The sequence below is a fragment of the Marmota marmota genome, unplaced genomic scaffold, assembly GCF_001458135.2.
Source record: "Marmota marmota marmota unplaced genomic scaffold, marMar, whole genome shotgun sequence".
Taxonomy (NCBI): domain Eukaryota; kingdom Metazoa; phylum Chordata; class Mammalia; order Rodentia; family Sciuridae; genus Marmota; species Marmota marmota.
Genome location: NW_026000240.1, coordinates 35,701,692 through 35,706,225, shown reverse-complemented (window position 1 = coordinate 35,706,225; position 4,534 = coordinate 35,701,692). Strand labels below are relative to the sequence as shown.

The 4,534-nt window shown below is 49.5% G+C and overlaps 2 protein-coding genes across 6 annotated transcripts in view; one reads left to right on the top strand and one right to left on the bottom strand.

The window, feature by feature from the left end:
- Window positions 1-118, bottom strand: part of Ccdc71 (coiled-coil domain containing 71) — a 7,895-nt gene extending 7,777 nt beyond the window's left edge. For all 3 annotated transcript variants that reach the window (XM_048794499.1, XM_048794501.1, XM_048794500.1), the window contains exon 1: window positions 1-118. The gene's annotated coding sequence lies outside the window, so the exon portion shown is untranslated.
- Window positions 1-4,534, top strand: part of Klhdc8b (kelch domain containing 8B) — a 10,184-nt gene that overhangs the window by 439 nt on the left and 5,211 nt on the right. Inside the window, exon 1 of one of the 3 annotated variants that reach the window (XM_015487218.2) lies at window positions 138-290. The exons of the other annotated variants lie outside the window; for them this stretch is intronic. The gene's annotated coding sequence lies outside the window, so the exon portion shown is untranslated. Of the gene's footprint in view, window positions 1-137; window positions 291-4,534 lie in introns of those variants that run through there. 3 annotated transcript variants of the gene reach the window in all.

Genomic DNA, 4,534 nt, shown 5'->3' with positions numbered 1-4,534 from the left:
GCCGCGGGGACCCAGGACGCACCTCTGCGCCGCCTCCGATGCTCCAACATGGCCGCCCGCTGCGCGCCGGAAGTGTGCCGCGCTTCCGCTTCCGGGCCCGGCCTAGTGACCCTTGACCCCCGAGACCCCATTTCCCCCCAAAGTCTGGGGGCGAGGCAGATTGGGTACCCGGGAGGACTGCCTGGAGGTGGTGGCCGCGAAGACCGCCACAAACCCGTCTGGTACAATTCAGGAATCTGAGTATCAAAGGCACTCTCGAGCGCAGCCCCAGGCAAGACTACTGAGTCCAGGTAGGGCTGGATTAGGGGGCCATCTGACATCCTAAGAGGCCTTGGTAATGCAGTGACATCTGGGAATGGTTCCTGGTAAGGTCCAGGCCATTTTCCATACTCTGGTCCTCCTGTAGAAATTGACAAAGCCCACTTCTGTCCCAGGCATCTGACCAGAGGATGAAAGGAGTATTCCCTAATAGGAAGTGTCTCAGGGTAGCCCCTATGTTATGCAGCAAAGGTATCTCCTCTGAGGAGAAAAGGCCCTCCTGTCTTCCTGAAAATGGAGCCCACTATACATCAATGAAAGAGTGGTATACCCATGTGATCATAAGTGCTATACGGAAGTCCAAAGATATCCATGTCTAGTCTTTAAACCACAGTATACCGATGTAGGCCTGAGTATACTTACCTAGGCATATGTGCATTAATGTTATGGAGAGGCCCTGGTCCAGCCTCAGCTCATCAACGGCGCAAAAGTTCCACCTCCAATCTTAACACTGCCCAGATCCCCTATCCTTTTGCCTAGGAGAGTGGGACATCAGTCTTTCCATCTGCTATAGCCATCAGAGTGATGGTGATCCACTAACCTTGCAGCACCAAATTAGATAGGGTCCACTACCCTTGCAGCACCAAATTAGAGAACTCAGGTTAAAATTATCCCTAGGGGTCTGTGCCTTCAGATGAGGGGTCAGAATGGTCTGCACAAAGTTTGACCAAAAGCTCCATTTGTCAGGATCTCCTGAATCCAGATTGGGAGCCATCATGGGAGTCCTGGTTTCATGGGTGTGACAATAGGGGCATATGAATTTGGTCAGAGCCTGACACAGAAGGCAGAAATATGGCCACAATTCTTGTACCCTAATCTTTGTAATGGTGCCATATTTGGTAGTTGGGGGAAGTGTAATCAAACAGGTTGAAGTCTATTAGCAATCACAAGAGGATGGCTAGAAGTTTCTTTTAGGGTCTGGGTACTTGTCCTTTTCCCTTCCCATATGACCTCAGAATCCTCTGGCTGCTTTCTATTTCCTTGTCTTTAGAAGGATTCAGACACTCCTAAATATAAGCACCCACTCCACTCAGCAATGCCCTAGGCCTCACCTGGTGCCCTTAGCTTCCCAGGGTCTCCACACTGATACATAGTCCAGATGTCCAGCAAGAATTGCAAAATCTCCTGCTCCTCTGGGATTAGTGTTTTTAGGCCCTAGAAAGGAAGTGTGGGGTCCCACCGGCCAGGGTCTCATGGGCTACCAACTTGGCATTTCCAATCTCTAACTAGCCTTATCTATGGCCTATATATGGTTGAGAGGATTGGTTTTTTATTCTTGGGCCAATACAATCTTACCGTCTACTTTAGTTGTCTTCCCAAACCAGCAGTTTTGTTCCCCTGTATTTGGCTGGGCCATGGTTATGCAAACAGAAACCATTTTCCCATGAATAGGAAGAGCTTGACCTCCAGGGATGGCACCAGTCCAGGTATATCCTAGAAAGGAGATCTCTCTGTGGTGATGTCCAGTCCATAGCTCAGGGCAAGAGGGGTAGGTCCATCCTTCTCTGTACCTGTTAATTATGGGAACTAGAGAGATGGGGGGGGGGTTCGGGGGTAAGTATCATAGGGTACCTAGCTCCCTGAGGGGGTGATGCCCAGAAAGTCCCACATGAAACTCTGTGGGAGCACTCATCAGAGCACAATTTGACTTGACTGAGACTTTGGCGCATGCCAAAGGCATAAATGGAATCAAACAGGTTGAAGTGTAAAGAGTCTACCTTATCCTGGGAAGATGATTCCAGAATCTATCCTGTTTTCCATTTGGTGCCTTGTATCATCTAAGTAGACTCTGGACCCATACCCGCCTGAGTAGAGAGATCTGGTAGAGATTTAGATGTGAGCGAAGGCAGCAGCCTGGTAGAGATTTCCCCAAGAGCCAGAATGTGAGGAAAGCTGGGGTCAGAGCTTGAGCTACTCCCTGGGTAGGGAAAGGAAGAAGAGCCAGCAAAAGATTCTGAGACACAAGACAAGCAAAGCAGCAAGAGGAAGCTGAGGTCACAAGAGATGAAAATATGTCGGCAAAATTTCAGCCAAGACAAACTAATATGGACTCTCTAGTTTTAGCTTTATAATGATTTTTCAAGAACACTTTTGGGGGGCTGAGGTTGTGGCTTAGTGGTAGAGCATTTGCCTTGCATGTGTGAAGCACTGGGTTCAATTCTCAGCACCGCATATAAATAAATGAATAAAATAAAGGTCTATCAACAACTAAAACAATATTTAAAAAAAAAAAGAACACTTTTGGGGAAGAAGTGGCAACAGATTGAAATGGCAAAAAACAAGGCAGGAGAGCCTATGAGGGTAGATGGCTTGAAGAACTTGACTGGAGGGAAAGGATAGACTAGAGGAATTTGGTCCTAGGAGGTATCTAAAGACAGGCAGCTTGTAAGTACCTAACTTCTGAAAAGGAGGGGATAGGGGCTTGGAGAGGGGAAACCCCTGAAGGGTCCTCAGGGCAGTTAGCGCATTTCATGGGGGGAAGTGCATCAAGTGTGGAGCAAGTCAGGGTGAAGTGGGGTAGGAATTCTAGTCAAGGTCTATGCAGTCCGTAACTAGCCAAGGCACCACCATTTCTGTGCTGGTCTCTGACTTCAACTGCCATCCCCTGAAAAGGCTGAAGGCTCTCTCTGTGGCCATAGGGAAGAGTTTACCCACAATCTGGAAAGGCCAGAAGTCAGGTAGGCCCCTAAATAGTTCTCCACCCATAACTAATGGGGATTTGAGAATGAGAACCTCAGCTCCCACTGCTCTGTAGGCCCATGTTCTACACTATCTTCTAAAATTCCCAGAAGGATCATGTGGTCCCAGTTGCCCACAGTAGTAACCTGCTTGATGATACCTTCTTTAGTGGCTGCTTTCCCTGTCTTTTTTTTTTTTTTAATTTTTTAGTTGTAGATGGACACAATACCTTTACTTTTTATTTTTACTTGGTTCTGGGGATCGAGCCCAGTGCCTCAGGCATGCTAGGCAAGCGCCGTACCACTGAGCCACAACCCCAGCCCATCCCCCGTCTACTTTCTACTCAGGTTGATGCTCTCTGACTTCATCACCCATACTAATGATATGCACTTGTATCTTTGCCTCCAATCTGCTCTGGGGAAAACACAGACACATACTCACACAATCTGTGAAAGAGGGACAAGGAACCCAGTGCGGTGGTGCATATATGTAATCCCAGCAACTGGGGAAGCTGAGGCAGGAGGATCCAAGTTTGAGGCCTGCCTCATCAGGTCTTTAGTGAGACCCTGACTCAAAATAAAAAACAGAGCTGGGGATGTAGTTCAGTGGTAAAGTGTCCCTATGTTTAATCACCAGTACCTTGAATAAAAGAAAGAAGAAAGAAAAAGAACAAAGCAGTGAACTGACACACTACTGCAAGGACCTCTTCCAGTAGGTAACCTCTGACTTATACAAGTGAGCCCCCAGCTCAAAGACTCAGGTAATATTCTGAATGCTCCAATGCTCCAAATGCTCCAAGGTCTGAGTCTGAGCTAGTTGGGTCCTTGCCACACCAATTTGCTCTCACCTAACTCTAGAGTTGGCTAGATGCAGGCCTTGGAACCTAAAGATGCACAGTCTCAAAAGTACCTTGGGCCCCAGAGTAGCCTCAGTCTCAGACCTCACAGGATGAGACCAGTGACCCACCTGGGAGGGCTTCTGACCTCTGACTCTTCTAGTTCATCCTCTGCTCAGAGCTACTCAAGAATTCCTTCCACCCAGGCCTATGAGACCCTGAGGCCACTGTCTGCTCCTCCATCCCCTGCTGATCTTAATATGCACTACAGGATCTATTCTGCGCCCTGTTTTGTGCCCGGGTTAGGGCAATGAGCCCGCAGCCCCCGAATAGAGACCCTAAGTGGCCTCCAGAGGGCGCAGCCGAAAAGCCGGTAGTTGGGCTCCTCCAAACTCAACTGCTCTGGACTGGCGCCGGCCCCTCAAGCCCGCAGATTCCAGGCCTTGCTTACTCAAGCTGGGTCCGGCTCAGAACGACCCCTCACCATACGGGCGTTGTGCCGCGCTGCCTCATTTCTACTCCCGCCGGGGTCGGACCTTAAATCCTGGCAGGCCCACGTTCCACATGTCCATTTATTTGTTCATTTGTGTGTGTTCGTGGGTCGGTGCGCCCTTCTTCGGCCGCGGCACGTGCAGAGTTAAGGCGGGAGGAGGTTTCCCAGAGTCTGGGGAAGGGGGAGCGAGGGGCGGACCCGGTCCAGCC